Below are 23,734 nucleotides of genomic sequence, written 5' to 3' on the forward strand. Positions count from 1 at the left end.
CAGGTAATTAACTATTTTAAACGGGGATATTTAAATTGTCTCTGAGGTTTCACATCGAATGTTTTTGTTACTAAGCATTTTTAGGTATTCAAACGCTAATTGCAGTACGGTGTTCTTAAGTAGAGTGACGTGTTTTTTAAATTGTTACAGGGTGTCATTAGCTCTGACTAGGGTGACCATAATACTTCCGACACAGCGTTCAGATGTACTAAATAATGATGTACTAAAATGGCGAAATCTATGTCTTTTTTCTTTAATTTAGATTAGGTGTTTAAGAATTTAGTACTTATTTATCTTGTTTACAAATGGTATGTTTAATGGGCCTTTTTTATCCAATTGAGAGGAGGGTAATATTTATACGTTTATTGTGTATATTACATTGGCACACAACTCATGAAGTGGGAAGAAATATAATTACTAATTAGTGAAAAACGCATTCGAATCTCACTCACCAAATTTATTTTACCATTTCTGAATATTTTTTTCGATGTTTTCGAGTATGTTCCAAAACGAAAAATCGTTACATAAAACACAAAAATTTATTTTATTTGAATTCAAAATTTTAAAATATTCGTTTGAAGATGCAGCCAATTGTAGCCTATTTTATCTTTTAGAGGTTAAGAGCTGTTAGTCGGATATTTTTTGTTTTTTAAATTAAGTCTATTATGTTCCTTTTTGCTCGATGCTGAAAAAGACATATTTAAATTTTGTTTTTATTACCATTTTTTAATCCCTTTTTCCAAATACAAACAATAAATTGTCTCCGTAGTGGCGGAGTTGTAGGGCACTGTTTGGGGAAAGCAGAACGGACATAAATATTGTAAGGAAGCCATGGCCGGCCACCGTATCGAGGCGTCGCGTCGCGCGCGCACCCATCCGGCTCCAATCGATTATTGCCTGCTTTTTACTGCACTCCCGACTCCCGGACGCATACTTGGTACCTTATTCAACGTCCTCGGGAACAGTTTTGTCATGAATGCATTAGTTTTAAGCATAATTTACTTACCACAGTTAAACAGAAACTGAATCATGTGATGGTTTTAAAAACTTTTTTACCTCCACCCCCTCTAGTGGTATCTGGTTAGGATTTCGTCTAACCCCCCTCTCCCTCCTAATTAAAATCACGTATATATTTTTTCGTTCAGTGTAATATGGAACTTTCAAAACATTATTAACTAGCTTTTCCCCGCAACTTCGTTTAAATAAAGTCTAAGTCACCCGGGGATAGTATAGCTTCCTAAGTGTGAAAGAATTTTTCAAATCGATTCAGTAGTTTCGGAGCCTATTCAATGTAAATAATTAAATCTATTTAATCATAGTATAGTATTATAGATATGTTTTAGTTTTATTCATTACGTACATTACGTCGTGAGTCAGAAAATACACGCGATATCTTTAGCCCAAACGTAGCGTTTACTTTAAAGTCCTTTGGTCGTCACAAATTGAGTAAAATTATTAATTTGCGAAAGAAAAAACCATTGATAACCCATTGAAAAAGAGAATATCATGTACAATTTTAAATGCATAGTATACGACAATTGACGCTGTCGCTTAGTCTGGCGCAATGGAGCTAAAACGAGAACAATTACGGGTGTGCCGTTTTTAATTGATATGGCTCCCGTCCTCCGCCGGCCGGCAGAGATACCGCCAGTTTACCTACTGACTGCACGATGAGTAATCGACCAAATCTATGCAAACCATATTGTTGTATGTTAATCAGAAAACCGCAATGTTCATTGTATTCCTTTTAATACGCAGACATTATGCTTGTGACTTCTCAGTTTATCGGGAAAATGAATATGTACGCACACTTCAACAAGTATTGTCACGGTCATCGGGTTACCCTTTTCTAATTAAAGAACGATCGAAGATGACCGGACTGATCCTAATTCCGAAGGTCTTTAACAAATACTACAAGTCATTTAGAATTAACTAGCTTTTACCCGCGACTCCGTCCGCGCGGAATAAATAATAGAAAACGGGGTAAAAATCCTATGTCCATTTCCTGGTTCTAAGCTACCTGCCCACCAATTTTCAGTCAAATCGATTCAGCCGTTCTTGAGTTATAAATAGTGTAACTAACACGACTTTCTTTTATATATATAGATTATAAAAGTTACATGATTAATCACTAAAGTAAAAGTTTGAACCATGTGTGAGATTAATTGAAGTAGCACACAAAATTGTTGCTGCTACAGGAAACGGTTATTTCACTCGATTCTAGTCTAAAAATACATCTCGAGAAATCAATGAAAAGGAAGTTAGAAACAGAGGAAACGGCACTTTTAACTTATTCGGGATGAATAAGATATTAGAGCAAAGTGATGTTTACATTTCTGAGTACTTTGATGCTTTGATTTTACATTTATTTTTATTGTTTGTTTAAGTATGTATACATATATCGCTAAGCTAATGTTTATTAATAAAAATAAAATACATGGACGAAAACGGATCTAATTCTTTTGCTTACATTTTCGGCATCAATTCCATATTGTAATAGCAAATTAAAAAATACTTCTAGAATAATTTAAAATTGTCTTTATCTGATTTATCTGATCTTTAAAGCTCCCTGATTAAAGTACCTAAGTCAAGTTGATTTTCTTTTATTTAAAAACGATGTTCGCTACTTACGAATAGATGGTGTCGAGTGACGTATTGAAAATAGATCACGTACCGTTCTGGCGACGAAAAGTTATTCTAAAATAGCACTTACAAGGATTTCATTACAAAATTTAGTGACGAACTAGTAATAAACGCTATTATGTGTGAAGTATAAATAATATGGTTAGTAAACCGTAATCATGTAGTTTAAGTATAGCCTAGAAATAAAATCTACAATACAATATAATAAAAAACAGGTCGTTAAGAAAGCAAATTACAATAAACCAAAAGCGTCGCGGAATCTTTAAAAGAAATTAAATGATGCATTAAAATTTGTTTTCAATACAGAGGGCGATGCCTTTGATTTGACATTTAACTCGAAACCTGAGTCACAGGTGGGACTAATAGGGAAGTAAGATGCTTGACTTACCGCCGTCTCTGTTAGGCGGTTCGTGCACGGCCTGAATGTTAATTCGCATATACTGTTTAGTATACATGTGTACGTCCGCTTAAAATAAGTACGGTTTGATGTTCCCGATTGATTTAATACTAAAGAAAATAACAAATACAAAATAACGAATAAGAAAGTGTGTCCTACAAAGTAATTGTAGTTCAGAATGCGTAGGAATTTTACTGCAGCACTCAAGAGTCAAGCTCAATGTTGTAGATTTATAAATTACACTAAAGCTCTATTTATATAACTAGCTGTCGCCTGCGACTACGTCCGCGCGTAATTCAAAAACTTAATTAGGAGCCTATGTGTTCTTCCACACTATGCCAAATTTCATCGAGATACGTTGAGCCGTTCGGGAGATACCTTCTAACAAACATCTATCAATACATCCAAACATTCGCAATTATAATATTATTAAGATTAACTTTAAGTGCGGCAGTTAGTCTTTTAGTTTCATTTATTCAGAAACATTAGCTAGAATAAATAAATGTAACTAACATCCGCAGACAAGTAGGATATAATAATTTAAACCATGTCCGTTAGCCTGTGGCGTCCCCTTTGTTTCGAAAGGAATATAATTTTACTTGTATTTCTTTCCCACTTAAACATAAACTGAAAACATGGGAAAGCTCATGTCTTCTCAAAATACGTTAACAGTGTACTGCGTCAATGTTATTCTGCTTTCTAATGGAATCCGGAGACAGAATTCGTAGTATCGAAGCTTAGTCAGAAACAAGGGTAGATAATAGTTCACAGATTATAGTGAAAAATCAGCTAAAAATGTGAGTTTGCAATGTTGAAATCCCTGTATAAGAACATGTTGTTATATCCGTTTTGTCAAATAGAGTATAAGGGATATCAATTTGTTTTTCGGTAGTGGAAATTCATGGTTAAATGTTACAACACAAACGAATAAGAAACATGTGGTTTCAATTTGTATATTCAATTATACAGTCATTGCTGAGATATCAAGTTTCCATTTAAGACATGATCAAGTTTACATTTAAGACTTTAGTGGTCGTTATTGAACTTTCTTGAAAGTTGCAGTCAGCGTCCGGAAACTAAGAATATTTTATCTGCGGCCTTAGGACTGAGGACGTCTCGTAAATAAATATGAGTTAACATAGGCTACGGATATTTTCATAGTTAAAATCTACACTGCTCTACGTTTTATATATATTTAGAGTATTTTAAAGTTAAATTGCTTAGGAAAGGATATAAATAAATCTACTATTTTTTTTAGCTTTTTTTTAGCTTTGCGAAGTATAAGTATGTATTAAAGAATAAGTCTATGTTTTAATTGCTTGAATTTTTCTTGGAAATACAAATTATGGTTATGTTTAATGTAATACAAGGAAATAGAGCTGTGAAAAGATTTCCATTAATGAGAAAAAAGTAACGTTAAAACTGTAAAAACGTTAAAACGTAAACATCGTTAACTCTGATTTAATTAAATTTTACCGGCGCTGAAAAAACTTTTTTCAAAAGATGTTTATTTCTTTAAATTGCCTGTCCTCTTAACGACGTTACTAAATTACTATTATTGTACTTTTAAACACGCAGCTTTTTGCGTTCTAATTAATGATTGAATGAAATTCCTCTTATCTTCACCCGCCAAGCAACTCACACAATGCTCGTTCAAGGTAATAACTACGACAAGCTATTTGAAACGTAATTTCATTCATAAATGCTCGTTGTTTATATGCCTATTAATAATTTCTTCATAAGATGTCGCCAATTCGCTCACAACATTTCAGTTGGGACTTTATAGTGCTGATTTATTATAGATTATACCCGTTACATTTTTTCCGTAAGCAAAAAGTAATAACGGAGAACGGATTTATTTAACGGAAACATTTTGACATTCAAATTACGAATCTATGAAAAATATATTTTTAAAAGAAAATATTCAATGTAAAAAGTATGTCCACATTTGCAATGAGACAAACAAAACTATCCGCAATACATTTCTCTCGTACATGATTCACGCGTTTGAACTTGAAAGGGTTATACTTCGTGTAGAGTAGACAATTGAGCTTTTAGTAGTGTTGAGTCAGAGTTTTCAATATTCGATAGAAGTGCATTTGTAGGTTCGTTCATATCAGGCGATGCGGCGGCGCGACGTTGCTCTCTACTATTCTATTGTTTGTGTACAATGATAGGGTTGTCACTTACGTTATTTTTATGACGTTTAATTTCATAATAAAAATACTTTGAATTACTTATATCTTTGATTTCAAAGGTTATAATCAGCTTAGTTTAAACGGGAATACAATGAAAAAAGAATTCTTAAAATTAAGGAATCAAGTTTCTTAAAGTATAATAATAGTGAAGGTAAAATAAATTGTTTAGTAGTAATAGGTAAAAATGTGCAAATATAAAAGCTAAATACTAGCATAATCTATATATATAAAAGAAAGTCGTGTTAGTTACACCATTTATAACTCAAGAACGGCTGAATCGATTTGACTGAAAATTGGTGGGCAGGTAGCTTAGAACCAGGAAAAGGACATAGGATAATTTTTACCCCGTTTTCTTTTTCTTTTTTTTTTATTCCGCGCGGACGGAGTCGCGGGTAAAAGCTAGTAGCTTATATAAAGCGATTGCTGTGCAAATACTAGATGTGACCGAATTTATATATGTGTTGTATCCTCAATACAGAGTGATGGCGTACTCTTAATTCTATAAAGCGGAAAATTACGCGTAATTATCATAAGGAACACATTTGACAACCCTACATTTCTCCGTCTGCGGCGCGGGCAGACGCGAGGCACGCGGCGCGCGAGCCACAGTGCGCTACACTGCTTCCGACTGGCTGTACACTCCGTCTTTGATCTGCGTTCGATTTTCAAAAATTAAAAATAAATAATAGAACTTTTTTTGTAATTCGGTTCAAGGCACACACTACTTTTGTGCCAAAAGTACAAGTGGAGTGTTCTAGAACTTTAGTTTATAATTGTGCATTTGAATCGTGTTTGTGTTGTGATTGTGATAAGAAATCAGCTGTATAGTGCGCGGTCAAAAGACATCGTAAGGTTTTGTTGATGTGTTGCTAATGTGATTTTATTGGATTAGTTATTGATACTAAGAAAAGGTCACAGCGAAAAGCAGTTTAAAAATTCTACACATAAAACGTAACATTAAAAAGCATAGTTTTCATTTATATTCTATTGAAATCAAAATTTAACTATAAACAGCTTAGTAGAAAAAGTTGTTGGTGTTGAAATTGAGTTAATTTTTTTTAATTTGTAATTTGCCTAATGATTTATTGGACTTTGTGAAACCAATGTAAATACATTATTGTACTGTTTAAATATTTTTATGTCGCAATACACGTTGCATATATTTTAAGCTTAAAGATCTTAGTGTTACCCATACTGCACGATTTATGAAGGTGTAGAAAAAAATATTTTTTGCGACATGTTTATGTTTTTTAAGGAAATTTTTATGTTAACAAAATTCATCAAAAAAACTTAAATATTTTTGAAACTGATAACTTTTGATGAATAAAGAATACTTTATAATAAAAAAATAAATAAATAAGGAATATCTTGATAGCCAAGGCGTTCGTACAATTAGATTTTCGGTTATTACTTTAAAATGTTTGGCAGTAAAATAATCATCTACCATTAGAAAAGAAGTTGGATATGGTTGTTAGTCATCAAATTAAAATGAGCAAGCTTAGTCATAAATTCATATATGAAACACAATTAGGTTAAAAATTTACGATTATTAATAACTATTATAAACTAATATTAATAAAAGAACATACGATAAGCTTACAATAAAACTCATACTATGTAGGCGTCGCGCCAAGGAGCCACATTCAAACTAAGTCTTAATTGCTTAAACTGAATTGTCTTTATTTAATTACAGATAATGGTCATTACTGCTGACTCATCCATTGTTCTTAACCTCTTCTTAATTCACTTTTTCGGGTATATGCAGATTTTAATTTCTAATTAACAATGCAAAGCAGAGAATAATTTAAGATGAAAGTCACTGTCATTTCACTGTAGATGTCAGTTTTCGTTTTTATAATTCACTATTAGAGTTTGCGTAAAATATTCTTAGTTTTATTTCGTCTTAATCTTGTGTTTCCGTTCAATAATAATTCTTTTTCAATTTTTTTAATATCAATATACAAATACTAAATTGCATCATATTGTTTTAATGGGTCTTGAAAACGTCTGAAATTGCAACGTTCATTAAATTTGTAAGAATTAAATAACATACAGATATTTTTTCGCACTTATGGGATATAGAATTTGAGTTTGGAATCCGTTTTTCCGAATAGCAATTTCATAGTATAGTTATGCAACGTTCAGTACTTTCGTGGTCATTGATCGTTGCATAAATATGTCGTGATGCGATCGCTTTTCGTGCCAAATTCCATAAAACTATCGTACGTACCTCTGATTACCGCTATATTCACTTCCTGATCTTTATAGTGTATCGATTCCGGTATTTCAAAGGTGTTTATGAATCTAACAGTGATATGGTCTTAACTAAACCATTCGTGGATAATCACGATGCGGTCACGCGAGGGATAACCGTTCTTAAAAATGTTTGCTATTTTTAATATAATAATTCACATTGCGATTTATTACAGACCTAAAATTGGCCCTATTACAAATCATTCTAGGTTAGTTTAATCTCCGGTGGAAAGTGTTAGCAACAATTTCGGATATTCCCCTAATTAGAAGAGCGCGTTTACATTCTGTTTGTTAGGCCTATTAAAAATATACTTTTTAACGTTATAGTAGTAGTAGTAACTGTTCAGCGTATTAACTGTTATCGCAATGAAAACACTTTTCCTAGTATGGTAGAGTTATTCGAGGTAATTAAATAAGGTTACATTTTTTACATACAACACCCCAATTATTGGTGGTTCGCCTTCAGATCTGGTGACCCTGAATTAAATCCCGAATTGTTGATATTTTCAGAAATTATGTATGACGAATATTTTTTTAAACGTTAAGATCATGATGGCATGACCATCTGTTCGTGTCAAACTTGAGAAATTGCTTTCGGTCAAGGTTATTCTTTTAGAGTAAATTTCATCTCATCTCACCCATTCTGGTTAAACAACCATCGTTAGTAAAATATTGATAACATCACCGTAATTATAGTAATCATGTCATCTACTATAAATACGAGACGAAATTCTTTTTTTTTTTGTTTGCCCGAGCCGAGGCTCCTGAGGGTTGCCCTCGAGCCTAGTTACTCTTAAACGAGGTTTAGGCTAAGCGCTATCTACGCTCGGCCACCTCAAGCACAGTGAAGCTGTTAATGTCTCTTCAAGGCAAACAGTGACTACTCAGTCACAAAAAAAAAATATTTTTGTGACTGAGTAGTCACAAACACAAACTGCCAAATTAAAAAAATATTGTCATTGCCTTAAAAATAATAATATTTTTTATCGGACTTTCATCATATTGAATCCTTTCATTTTTACGTGCTTTTACTATCGATGTGGTAATTAACGTTCGTAATACTTATTAATAACGATTAAAAAAACTGTCATCTGTAACCCGTCAAACGAGCGAGTGAGAGAAACTGCGTATTGGCGAAAGTTGTCGATCTGAGACGTATCAGTGCATTATGGAAATTGTGCCAGTTTTCCAAACGATTACGTAAATTAAAAAGAAATACATTAATGTTTAGTGTCGTGTGACGAGTGGATTGCTCCGCCCGTTGTAAGTCAGTGGCCGATGCATACGTTTTTGTTAGTACGATTTATTGATGCGTTATTGTTTATGTAGAAAGATCCTATTCTCCTACATATTAGGTCCTTACATATGAAATTGGCGTTTTTCGTACTGGCCAATTTAATCACGAATTTCTCCTCTTTTGTAAGGAATTCCAAATTCAAATTTGTACAGCTATAGACTCATGTATCTGTGGTTCGATGACTGTCATTCGTTTGTTTTTTTTCTTCTGTTTTTTTCTGTTTGCGTCACTCATTTTACACAATGGAAAACTAAAAATATCGCATTATTTACGAGTACGAGTTCCACGGTGGCACTAGTGCTGCGGAAACGACTCGAAGGGTGAATGATGAGTATGGCGGTCGTGTTGCAAAAGAAAACACAGTTCGTTTTTGGTTCAACGTTTTCGTTCTGGAAATTTCGATCTGCAAAACAAGCCCCGTGGACGGCCTGAGACTCAAGTTGATAATGAAGAGTTGAAGGCTATTTTGGAAGCGGATCCATCGCAAACCACGTCCGAGTTAGCTGCAGGCTGCGATGTTAGTGATAAAACTGTTTTAATTCACTTGAAGCAAATTGGGAAGATTAAAAAGCTTGAAAGGTGGGTACCTCACGAATTGACTGAAGCAAACCGGCAAACGCGCGTCGACTGTTGCGTTACATTACTAAACCGGCACAATAATGAAGGTATTTTAAACCGAATCATTACCTGTGATGAAAAATGGGTTCTTTACGATAATCGGAAGCGCTCAGCGCAATGGTTGGATCCTGGCCAGCCAGCCAAATCCTGCTCCAAGCGAAAATTAACCCCAAAAAGTTACTTGTAAGCGTTTGGTGGACTAGTGTCGGTATTGTTCATTACAGTTTTCTCAAATCTGGCCAGACTATTACGGCTGATGTCTATTGTCAGCAATTGCAAACCATGATGGAAAAGCTATCGGCTAAACAATCTAGGCTGGTCAATCGCTCCACGCCACTGCTGCTTCACGACAACGCTAGACCACACACTGCGTAACAGACGGCTACTAAATTAGAAGAGCTTCAATTGGAAAGTCTAAGACATCCTCCGTACTCCCCGGACCTTGCTCCAACAGATTACCATTTTTTTCGAAATTTGGATAACTTCTTGCAAGGGAAAAAATTCAACTCCGATGGGGCAGTCCAAATCGTCTTCAAAGATTTTATTGATTCCCGTCCGACTGGTTTTTTTAGTAAAGAGATCAATGAACTACCTATGAGATGGCAAAAGTGCATAGAAAATAATGGTTCATACTTTGATTAATTAAATATATTATATTAAAAAATATTCGACTTTTTTTCCTCCCATACAAAACGCCAATTTCATATGTAAGGACCTAATACCTATATTTTATCTCAATGGAAGTGCTTCGTGAGTTATTAGTTAATATTGGTAAAACTAATAATTGTTTATCATAATATCGGTTTATCGTGCAATTTATCCCTGACGATTTGCCTAAATGCATGTTAATTGCATGTTTCCTAAAAAAATATTGGTAAAAAAATTAACTGTTGAAACACTATTTTATTTTCAGCTTGAATGTACCTTAAAAATCTATTCTTTTGACATTATAGTCAGATACCAAATTTTTTTCAAGATTTTATGTCTAAATAAGTTTGAATTTAACACAGTTGTTAAAAATTTCGAAGTATCTATTGTTTTTGTGCAATTCCAAAATAGTCCTTAATAATTAATCGGGGAGAGTTGATGAACGTAGGGCCGTAATGCCAATAAATCGGGAGAGCACTAGGGGCTCGAGAACAAAGGGGTGAATATCCCTGACGCAGGTCGCGTCAAATTCATTAGGCAAACGATATGATCCGCTATGCATGGCGCTTGGGGGTGACGTGCGCTCACCCCTTTTGCGACGTAAGGGGATGCAGTACTGAACATGCGTAGTAACATTGCGTCGCTTTGTAACCTAAGCTGTCTGTCTGAATATCAAAAAATTGAAACTGCTTTTTAAAAAATAAATCAATTGCGGTATTTTATTACCTGTTTGATATTAAATCTGACTAATAGATTTATTACTTGCTTTCTTTTGTTGGACGCAAAACTTCCAGTCAAAATTTAAGAATTTATCATTATGTGATGAGAGTATGAATAGTATTTAATAATTTCTTCAATTAGACATCGTCAGAGATATCAAGTCTGCTAAAATTTAATTAAAGTATCTCAAGGAGATGATTACTTGCTATAATTATGTCCGTAAGATAATTAATGATAAAGATTCGCGTCGCTCAGTGAATTGTATTAATGAAGCTAAACGAATGAGATAACGATGCCAAGGTTGAGTCGGACGTTATAACGTCTGCTATATGCTGAAGCGCCGATACAAGCTTCCTTAATCGGTGCCGAGATGCATCTGTGAACCTTCAAATTTTGTCGCGACACAAATAAGTCACACTATTTATAAATCGTTGCCAGTGACAAGAGTTGAAATTTATTTTCAATTTTACCCTAAAACTTTGACTAGAAAGATCTTGGTTATATTATTTACAGTTTAAATATAGAGTGATATTATTTCTATGGTCTTTAAATATTTTTGTACTTGCTATATGTATAGTCAAACAAGGATATCTGGCCTAGGTAGGAGGCGTTGCTTATAGCAGTTAGTTTTGTAAAAATATGTAAATCCTACAAGAGCATAGAAAATTTCATAAAAGAAAAATCTTTGGAACATTTAAAGGTGGGCGCTAGTGAGTTAGTATGGTTTAGTTTGACTTACCGTGGGATTCTGAGACAAAATCCTCGTTTAAAACACATTGCTATCTCTGTTTTGTCAAAGATAATGACAGGGAAGACGATATTTTTATGCAAAGATTTTGGTCTTAGAAACCTTGTCGGTCTATATTGTTACATATGTAAAAGAAGGAATTATTGTAAAGCCAACAATGCGTTTCTTATCGGCTTTATAAACACGTATAGCTTAGTTTATTTGGATTATACATATTGCTCTCAACATCACTGTTACTTCGTTTATTTATATTATTTTCTATATATAATATTGTAATATAATTAAGTGTATGTTTCGTGAAAATTACCAAATTAGTCAGCGGTAAAGTTAACTTTTGTCAAAAAATTTCATTCCATTTCTTTTAAGTAATCTATTCTATTAAAAATAATTAACACACAAGTTGTATGAGAAATATCATATACCATGTGTATACATGTACCGGTTGACTACTAGATGTATATCCCATAATCACGGTTACACAAGCGGACAGCACGTGTTTAGCAAACTGATGTATGAGCGCGGACACAAGGATATTATTTGATGAAGGCAACAGTTCGAGACGAATAACGATGTGTTCGTGAGATACTTACGCCCACTAGATAATCTATTGAAATCATATAACGCCATATTCAGTGATTATTAAATGTCAATGCGGTAATGGTCGATTAATGATATTGCTCATTTTTATACTAGTCGATAACTGTTAGTCAAAATAATAATTAGTTACTTAATTGTTTGAACTTTATGTAGGTGTTTCTTACAACGCTGCCAGTTCATATTTTGTGGGTAAAGTTGAATTAATTGCTATATATATATATAAACATACAATATTGTTGATTGAAACTTTCTGGTTTTCCTCTTCAAAAATAAGACACTGATGTAATTGAAGGTGAACATTAATGTAAAATCGCTCCACACGTCCGGTGTCCGGTTTCGCGCGCAATGCACGCTTGCGTCCGCGCCTCGCCGCCATATTTATAGTTTATAGCACGCAGCGCCATAAAGCGTGCGCTAATAATGTAAACAATGGTAGTTGGCATCGGGCCACCTGTCCGGCAAGCTACCGACCACCATAGTACCGTCATGACCATTGAACCAACTACAGAAGTCTACACACCAAACAAGGGCCCTTCAAGAAGTGAGCGTATGTATCTAAGAGTCCGGCAACGCATCTACAGTTCCTCTGATGCTAATGTCCATGGATGTCGATGATCACCTCGATGTAACCCTCGCTCCTTTGCCCCTTCTTTAAAAAAAAAAACGGTAAAATTCGAACACGAAAACATTTCAAATTATAATAATATTAGATAGTCAGATTTTAATAATCTTACCTACAATAACCTAGAAGATTAATATCTAATTTCTTTTCGCGTCCTTGCGTACGTGGTAAAGTGAGATAATCTATTAATAATAAAGTGTTAAACTTTCAAAATACACTCAGAAATAAGTTGTCAAAAAAAGACATACCAAGGTTTATTTGCGGTCCAATAACTGAGTATCTATATTACGTAAATTAATACTGCCGTAGCTACCAGTTTCAGGTGACAAACATAAAAACATATTGACACTTTGTTTTTTACAATATGATATCATTTATAATACCTACCTCTGAACATGTAGATAAAAACTGTAAGAGAATTATTAAGTTACACTTGCAATTGTACCTTTCATATTCAACTTATTACGAGTATATTAGTAAGATGAGGCAACAGAATAGTATAAGGATAGAAACTGGCGAAAGTGTCAGCATAATTAATCGATAATTTACAATTTCGACCTGCGTCCTATGATTAAACCTTAGCAAGAGTCGCGTGGGCGGGATGGGTAAGCTACGCCTTCGGGCAGCCGATGAGTAATATATCTTGCCAGTGCCCACCTTTGTGCGTCAATGCATCATCGACATTATAGTTAATTTTAAATATGATGAATTTAACGCTACATACATTTGCAATTCTGTCAGCAACGCCCGAATGGTCTGATTTTGTGCGACATTATTCTGACGAGAAATGTACATTCTTGCATGATACTCGTATCTATTTCAGAACGATTCGTGACCAGTTAAATATACCTCTTGATTTATTAACATTTAATTGCCGTAGTAATTATAAACTGATAACAGTCTAATTAAAAAGAAATCTTGATTAAATATTCTTCAATGTTTAACAATGTTCGTAAAGTTTTTATTTTTCATTTTTAATTTAAGAATCCGGAAAGATAAACTCTTGATAGTCATGAAACATCTATAATATAGTCGTAAAATCCGAACGTACGACTGCGAATAAAACTTGAAGGAAGATTTTCATTTTTCAACGCAAGCCGTCATTATCTCAGGACTAATGCAGCTTCGAAACAATAGCACCATCTTGGAAAATGCGAAAGAAAGAGGTCTTTATATTTATAGATGAATAAGTAGGGTCCCTATAGAAAGATTATGAACGTACATAACTACTAGTTCATAGTAACAGTCGGGTCACATCTCTGACAAAGTGTACAATACTATCTTAAGGTAGTACGAATATATATTTTATCACCAGCGGTGCTATGAGTTTTTCAAATGCTAATACTTAATCCCGAGAACTGACAGCGGGCGGGATATCTATCATCCGTAACTTCGTATTACCGATCGTCGGTGTATTGTTTGCAAATTATACTCAGTTTAACAGTGGTAGACACCAGCAACAACAACATCGGTTGCACGAATAGGCGGACTCGCCCTGTGAAATACCACGACCACACGGAAAATAGGCGTAAATTGAAATCAATCCTGCGTTACGTCTGATAAGTGAGATGCCGGAGGCCTAATTTTAGTTCTCTTTCTCTTCCCACCCTTTTCTTCTAGAGGAGCGGATGGGAATAGGATGGGGATTCGTCGGAGGGGGGATATTCTCTTTCTGTGCGTCCCCTCCTCAGTTAATTAAATGTAGGCAACGCATCTGCAATTGCGGATGTCTATGGGCAGTGGTCGCTTCGCTATTTCAGCGAATCAGGTGTCCTCTTGCTCGTTTGCCACCTTATGATATATAAAAATACTCACCTTTGAATCATCTCTATGCCCTTACTATTGTGTTCCGTCGGCGGTGGCCGTGTGACGTACGATCGCTGGATTTGGCGCAGGTACTTGCTATACACTGTCAAGTCTAACAATGGCGACGCTTGAGGCTATCTCGTTACTTTATATGATAAAGTATTGTATAGACTACATGGGTCATGAATGTGCATTTTGCAAAAAAAAGAAAAACAGTGATATAAATAGTGCATTATTTAGTAAAGTAGTGATTTTTACAAAATATAAGCTCAAATAGGTACCAACCTACTACCAAATACGAAGTAAAACATGTGTACATACAAATATGATCCTACCGAACCGCAATATTTTAACAAGAAATCTTATTTAATTACAAAAATACTATAATATATGCTATATCAAAATTAAAATAGCTTGTTTGAATTAGTTACGAAACGTCTAATGATATTTGAAGACATACTTAAGTAATTTTGATTTTATCCAATAGCTCGCATTCAAGGCAAAATAAAATCACACAATGTATTTTTGTTTAACCTCAGATTTAATTATAATATGTACCCAAAATTATTTTATCTTACTAAGAAAAATAACGACAAAGCACAATTCACAATCAGTAATGGTGTGAAAATTTAATATGGCTGATTTTAATCACAGGATAATTTTGTAATAATCACTTAGTGTAGATTGTTTTTGGCAACCGTCCAGGGTCTCTATTTTTATTCTGACCTCTTTTGTTTAATTGATTAATAAAAAGGGCTAATGAACAGCTGATTTCGAGTTAGTTTTCAGATAATGTAATAATTTTATAAAAGGTAGTTTTAGTTTTCTTAGATGGCAGCACTGCTCGACCCCGTCACTCTTTTGTGACAACTTCCGGCGAATGGATTGAGAGTGGTGGGGTTGAAACAGCGTTTTGATTTTGAGTCAGGAGCTCGGCCAGTCGTTGGATATCCGTCGATGTGATAAGTCGTCTAGTGGAAAGACAGTCGTCTAGTAGAATTGACCGTTAGAAATGTTGAAAATGGAATAAAAGTATTCACTGTGCAATGAATTGGAGTTTTTATTGACATTTCAGAAGCGGGATATAAAAATCCAGGTATGAACGCCCTCAGAATTTTAAATACTAATTTACATAAAAAAATACATTAAAATACAAAGTAGCTATAAATAACTCTTGTTAATTTTTTTTAATTTTACTTTCGATACTGCACAAATATGACACTGTCATACTGCATTTGATCGCGGCCATTTTCCAAAAATGCAAATTATGCATCTATATATATAAAAGAAAGTCGTGTTAGTTACACCATTTATAACTCAAGAACGGCTGAATCGAATTGACTGAAAATTGGTGGGCAGGTAGCTTAGAACCAGGAATAGGACATAGGATAATTTTTACCCCGTTTTCTATTTTTTATGCCGCGCGGACGGAGTCGCGGGTAAAAGCTAGTGTTACAAAGACTTTTTATTGAGATCATTATTTACGTCATTATTAAAAATATTTATTTAATGACTTATTGATTTATTTATAAAGTATCGAATGTGATTTTAACTCGTATTTTCAATTTTCTTTATTTATATTTATGCTACATATTTTGAATTCTTTAGGATTTTAAACGTTTTACGGGATATTTGGAAATTGAATATGGGTAATGATTTCATAGTCATACAAGCGAGACCCCCCAACAGGGAAATAAATATTAGAGGTTTCTATTTTATTATGTATTATACTTTATTTGTTTGTGAATCATTTACTTACTTTTTTTTGTATTTATGTCTGTTGAAATTACTCGCTTCGAACGATTAAACAGTAGAGAACTAACATGTTTGCGGGATAATGATTGAGTGAACAAAGGTGTTCACTGGATACCGATTGAGCGAACAATGAATGTTCGCTGGATAATGATTGAGCGAACAATGATGTACGCTGGATATTGATTGAGCGGGCAATGATGCTCGCTGGACTGTAAGAATTGACTGAACTTAATGATTGAGTGAGCAATGATGCTCGCTGGACTGTAAGAAAGGACTGAACTTAATAAATTGAGTGAGCAATGATGCTCGCTAGACTGTAAGAAAGGACTGAACTTAATAATTGAGTGAGCAATTATGCTCGCTGGACTGTAAGAAACGACTGAACTTAATGATTGAGTGAGCAATGATGCTCGCTGGACCATAAGAAACGAATGACTTAAAATTTGACTGAGACTGAACTTTGATGTAAATAAGAGAGATTGAGACATGATTCCAGGGATTTAATATATTTACATATGACGTCTGACGATGACTAAGTTGGAGGTACGCTACCTACAACTCCACCAAGGAAGCGTAAGCACGCAAAACGGAGGAAAGTAAAGAGGAAAAAGAACTCCTTCGACGTCGACGTCGTCATGTGAGAATATAAGTAAATGTGCGTATGTAAGGACGCTTGTTGGGATGAATGTGTATTGATGTATGATTGCGTGTGTGTGTGTATGTTTATGTACGTTTCTAAAAGTAAAGTTTTATGTTTGTATCAAGGATTAAAAGGTTCTATACAATTAAATCAATGAGTATAATATGAAATAATATCTTTTGCATTTGCAAGAGGTAAGATTAAGTATTTTGTTTTCTTTGTGTATTTTGTTATGTAGACATGGGCTTAAGAAGTATGAAAATTTTCCGGAAAACGTAGTATGAACTCTTGACACTTCACATATATTATGTGCGGAGCGTTGAATGAAGATTAGCTCGTGATTGTATGTAATTGATGAGTGATGATGAAGGATAAGAGCCGGTATATATATAGTTGCCTTACTGTAAGAACTTTACATTCCCTGTACAGGTTAGCTGTTGGATATCTGTACGGGTGGTTTGTGCTGCATTTTAGTATACCGCGTTGGGCTCTCTCGAGTGGAAAAAGATTTGTTTTATTTGAACCTCCCCAAGACGAAATACAATAACTTAGCACAGACTGACATAGGGAGTAATATAACGTTTTAATGATGTCTTTTATATGCACAAACTCTGATGTTTTGAAAACTGCAGTTAATTTTCTGATTCGCTGAGTTAATTGATTACGCTAAGATATCTAATTGAGGTAACTTTTTGTATGGTCTGGCATTTACACATGATATTCGGGAACCTGTTTTGGCAGGTAGATGAGGTGTGTGCAAGTAGAAAGAGGGACTCGAAATTCTGCGGGTTCTTAATGGAAAATGTTACATGCTTTGTTTTTTCTATATTTTATGTTAATCTATTATTTCTGAGCCACATTGAGATGTTGTTAAACGCTCCCTGGGCTGATGCAAAAGTCTCAGGCCAGGTGTCTCCTTGGACAACTAAAACTGTATCATCAGCATAAGTGATAATGATACCGCGATCGACTGGGAGGTTGCAAAGCTCGTTTATATAAACTAGAAAGAGGGCAGGCCTAGTATACTGCCTTGCGGAACACCACAGCTAACAGTTAAGGGGTCACTTATATGAGGTCCTATCTTTATGCTCTGTGTCCTATCCGAGAGGTAGTCTTTGAAAAGGTTAAGTTGAACATTTTTGATTCCTTGTTTTGAAGAACTTCTAATTTGTTTAAAAGTAGCGGTATTGGCACAGTGTCAAAGGCCTTTGCAAGGTCTAGAAACAGAGCAATACTCTTCTTTCTGATAGTTTTTGGCGACATATTCTGTTAATGTTAGTACAGCATTTGAAGTCGACCTATTTCTTCGGAAGCCAAATGGATTTTTAGAGAACATGTTGTTGTGTTCTAGATAACTGACCAATCTATTGTTAATTATCTTTTCAAAAACCTTCGATAAATATGTTAATATGGAATTGGGCCTGTAGTTACCAACAATCATTTTATCATCACTTTTGTGCATAGGTATTTTTTTGCCATGTTTAAGAGATTTAGGAAAGACTCTTGACTGTAGGGAAAGATTAACAATGTGTGTTATGACTGGTGCAAGTAAGTAACTATTTTGGCGTAGTACAGCGGAGGGAATATTGTCCCAGCCCATGGAGCTATCGATTTTTAACAGGTATATTGGCATCTGTTAGGATCACGGAATTTAGTGTTGTATTAGTTGGCTGTAGACCATTACTCATATCAGTGTCGGGAACAATATTTACTGCGAGAGCTTTACCTATATTAACAAAATAACTATTCACATCGTTGACTGCTTTTTTTTTTTATAGTTGGTTATTTTCTAGAAGATCTTGTGATACCTTGGGAATTGTTTTAAAATGTGTAATTTCGTTTATGATTCGCCACGTTATTTTCATATTTTTCGCTTTACTAGCTTCCCTCAAACGTTCTATTTCATAATTGGCTTTTGCTTTTCTAAGAAGGGTTTTACAGTGATTTCTATAACGTTTATATGTCTTAATAAAAATTACATTAACAGGTTGATTTCGTAATTTCATATGCATTCGATCTCTATTTTTCATTCACCTTAATAGTCCTGTCAAGATCCAGAGTTTTTTTTAGTGTCTGGTAATTGGTTTAGATATAATATCTAAAAGATAGTCTGTGGCCAAGTTACAATCAGTAGTAATAAATATTTTTGAGAGGTCTGATGCTTTGATTGTTTCAGAAACTTCTTTGTAATTAGTCTTGGTAACAGTGATAGTGAAAAAGGGGTTTGTTTGGTTAGTATCCATGACTAGGAAGGAGTATGGTATCGTGGTCGGTGAGAGCATTTTGGACAACAAAAACTTGACAGTTGTATGTAGTGCGCACCATGAAATGTTCTAGGCAGTTGTTGTCCCTTGTTGGCTCTGTGTGACCTGGTAGTATACCATGTACTGCCAACATGTCCAAGTATTCTGATGCGTTGTAGTCTAATGTGCCAGGAATGGTATTACATTATTAAATGATTGCGATCTGTAAATGGACATTAGGATAATACCATTTTTTTATTTGTTATAATACAGGTAGCATCTGAAAGTTTATGTTCAAAGGAATCACAGTGTAAATAGTTTTTAGTGTATATCATTATGCCGTCGTTTTGGTTTTTTTTTTAAATTCTAGACTACTAGTATTGTACCCCCTTTATTTAAGGGATACATAAAGAATTGTTAAGCCAGCATTCTAATAAAATAATGGTGCCAGGACTTATTGCTATTCTGGAAAGAAGTAATAGGAAACCGTTAAAATTGCACAATATACTCTTTATATTCTGTGTTAGAATCTTTAGTTTATGTGTTGGTGATTTTATTAACGAGTTGACTTCTTCAGATGTGCAGGTTTGTGACTTAGATGGTACAATGTTGTCGATGTTATCATTAATTATTGAGATTGTGTGATACATTATTTGTATGTCGGATATAATTAAGGGTACATTAGTACTCCTACCAAAAAAAAAATGAATGGATATATGTACTACGTTTAGGGCTGTTTGTTTGTAAAACATCAGAGTGCCTTAGTATGTGTATACATAATACGACATATTAATAGAGGTTTAAATTGATAAAACGTATGTTTTGATTTTGTAAACAAAATTCGTGCTTCGTTATTAAGTAACAATAACAGTTTTCATGAAGTTGACACTATTGGAGGAATGATGTTGTATTTTTATTGTCATGAGTTTTAATAATGTTAGTTGATAGTGTGAAATTGATATTTATATCATTGTATATAAGATATTGTAGATTAGTAATATGAAACGTATATTGCAACTTTTATTGTAACTTTTCATAAATTTAGTGTACATGAGTAATATATAATGTTCTCGAATGGTAGTAGTAATAGGCCGTACAGTGTGTTGATGTTTACACAGTACCAGTATTTACAAATTAAGCAACCGTAATATGGGACATTAATTTCAAGGTTAGCATACTTGTATGATAAACAAATTGGGGAACTAAGGTGAATTTTATAAGTATGCCTGGCATTGTACACTTCTATGATGCGGTGGTAGTATGTGTGACAAGAGTAAGTTGATTGTTGGCAGTTAATTGTATTATTTTGGGTGTGTTGATTTTTATGTTTTAGTAAAGTGTGTCTACATATTATACATTTATAAAATGAACAAGCAAGATAACATTATGGACGGTATATGTTATACAAATGTGTTTAAATATTGTACTACGTAGAATATTTTATTTTGTGTCCGTAATGAATGTAGTTGATCTTCGTTTTTAATGACAATGCCCCTTCTGTTTTTCGTAAAAGTATTTTACCATTTTTAACCCAGCTGTGAGCGTATTTTTCTGCCTTTGCTAATTCTCTGGCGAGAAAATGTACTCTTCTAATTTTTGTTAACCTCTTTTAATCTTTCTGACATGTAAACTGGAATGACTTCTCCGACGAAAGCAAGTTGCTTGGAGTTTAGTTCGTCAGTTCTGTTTTTTCTGTACTTTTGACAGACGCTAGCACATCCATTTCAGTCCAAGTATTGGTAAATTCGACAACGACTGTAGACGTTGTGGAGTCAGCTCATTCTTCTCAATTTGAATATCCAAAGTATTAGTTAGGCGCTCAAAAGTTTGTAGGAGATTGGATTTGGATTCTGCTTGTTTACCAGGGACGTTTCTTATTTCAACGGCTGTTTTTAGAGGAAAACGTTCCAAAGTATCTAATCGCTCTTCAAGTAGCGATGTCCGTTTTTCCAGATCGCCTCCTCAGCTAACGTAGATAACTTACCTTCAATGTTTTTTAATTGGTCCGTTAGGAAGTCTAGACTTTTATCAAGCTCTTGGTTAGATTGATCGACTTGCGATTTTAAATCTTTCATATGAGCTTCTACTTGAGTCTCTAATAATTATTACGTAGGTTGAATACTTTTATGAGGAAAATAGATACTTTTATACCGTTTTATAATATTGTATTATAGTTATATTGTTAAATTAAATTAAGATTTTATTCTATTGGCTTCAAAATTATAAAAAGTAACTTAAGTTAGTAAGTAATTAATTGGCAGAGTTCCTGATGTTTTAGTGTGCCAGGAGGCTACACATTTCGTAGGATGGCCGAATGTAATAATTTTATAAAAGGTAGTTTTAGTTTTCTTAGATGGCAGCACTGCTCGACCCCGTCACTCTTTTGTGACAACTTCCGGCGAATGGATTGAGAGTGGTGGGGTTGAAACAGCGTTTTGATTTTGAGTCAGGAGCTCGGCCAGTCGTTGGATATCCGTCGATGTGATAAGTCGTCTAGTGGAAAGACAGTCGTCTAGTAGAATTGACCGTTAGAAATGTTGAAAATGGAATAAAAGTATTCACTGTGCAATGAATTGGAGTTTTTATTGACAATAAATACAGTGAAAGAAAATTACTGTGAATAAATTATTAATTGATCATTAAGTGTTATTTTTGAAGGAAATATTTTATTGGATTTTATAGTGCTCATGACTTTACTAATTTAACCGATTTAATAAATAATTAATACATTTATGTACTTGTAAAGTATTACGAGCCGTTAGGTGGATCCAATTTCATTGTACAGAACAATACGATTTTGTTTTTGGACTGACATTGTTATGTGACGTGAAACTATAATGCATGTATTCATACGAAAACACTGAAATATTCAGTCATAATAAATTTTTTGGTAGTAGGTTACATTTCAATATTCTTATTTAGACAATAAATATAGTTATAAGGAATAGGAATTTATTATGAAATATAAATAAAAGTTGTTATTCTTTTCAGTATTGTGCTATATATGAATTGAAAAATTGCCCGGTCGGTAGTGTTGCAAAGGGCAGTGCCCCTATTATTGCCATTGCGTATCGTTAAGACATCTTAAACTGCTATTCGCTGTGTCAACCAATTGTCGGTGATAACTCAATCTCAATCGCTAGTCCATAGTCCATCATGTCGCTTAGCAACGATTCATTTAGTAGATTTTGCAGTTTATGTTTTATGCAATATATACAGTGAATATTAAGTGCTATTTATTAATCGTGATGTAAATGAGTCTCCAAAGAGAAAAAAGGATACGTTTCAAGATGTGGAAAGCTATTATAAATAGAAAGAGAAAGTACAGTGATGTCCTGCCCTGTGACCAAGAGTCTTCTTACGCCGCTCTGGCGGCCATGCAAGGAGGCAACTCGTCGACTTTACCGCCATCTCTCGACGCGCTCCGAGCTTGTGAGTATTGTTGCTACTTGGCGATAGATGTCGTGAGGAAATAAAAACTTGTTGGTTTTTAAAGCTATTTTTAAAATTGCGTAGGCAATGGTAAATAACAATAATAATAAAAATAATATACAGTTAATAATCGAAAAAAGATTTGACAATTCTTAATTGTTTTATAAAAAAATTCTATTGGTTACTAATTCTTTACGCTAGAGAGCGCATGAGTACATTTTGGATTAGTTGTTTTGAATTTGGTGCAGTTATTTCAAGTTTTAATTGTTAAAATTCTGCAATTTTTCAACAGAAAAATACAGTAAAGGCGATATCTTCCAGTCATAACGAAACTTATGATTCACGCTTTTGTGTTTGTTAAACCGAGCGCGACAGACTCCTCCATAAGGTTAATCTGCGTGACATTTTTGCTGAGTTTACCTTCGTGATCGCGACACAATGCCGTAGTACAATGGAAGTAGAGACGGGATCAGCTATCTCAAGGAATCGTGATTCGCAAACTCGGCCTAGACGAATCTGTTGTTTAAATTTACCGCTATCATTCGTTGTTGAAAACTTGTACTTTTTAAATGGTTATGTAAATAGTAAACGATTACTTTGTTGTACTTATACATTTTTAGCTATACAAAAAAAAAATTATAAAGGGGAAAATACTTTTATCCCAGAAGTCTTTGATATCTCATTCGTTTTGTTTTAAAAGAAATCTATCTATACAATCTTTTTATACAAACTTCTTTAGGGTAACTTATTCTACAGTTAATACAATGCGCCTCCCACGGCACGGTTTCCATGACTTTACGTAAATCCGCTAATTATTGTGCGTTCATAACTAACAATGAATCCGCGAGTACAATGAGCCAAATAGAAAACTTATGGATATGATTACTATTTAAATTATCATTGTTTGAATTTTAGAAAACAAACGACAACCATTTATAAGACCTTGTACACATTACTAAATTATTTTTTCTTACTTTAAAATTTAGTTACTTTTTTTTCAAACATTAATAAACGTAATATAAAATTTATTAAATTCTATGGATTTTTTTAGTGTATACATTTTTTTATTTTGTACAATATTGTACTAAACGAAAATATAAATCTAAAATCACTACGA

At 33.9% G+C, this 23,734-nt stretch overlaps 1 protein-coding gene across 4 annotated transcripts in view; it reads left to right on the top strand.

Moving 5' to 3' along the window:
• Positions 1–23,734, top strand: part of LOC106719561 (ras GTPase-activating protein raskol) — a 132,978-nt gene that overhangs the window by 54,932 nt on the left and 54,312 nt on the right. The gene's annotated exons all lie outside the window — the stretch shown is intronic.

Source organism: Papilio machaon, chromosome 3 (genome assembly GCF_912999745.1).
Source record: "Papilio machaon chromosome 3, ilPapMach1.1, whole genome shotgun sequence".
Classification (NCBI taxonomy): domain Eukaryota; kingdom Metazoa; phylum Arthropoda; class Insecta; order Lepidoptera; family Papilionidae; genus Papilio; species Papilio machaon.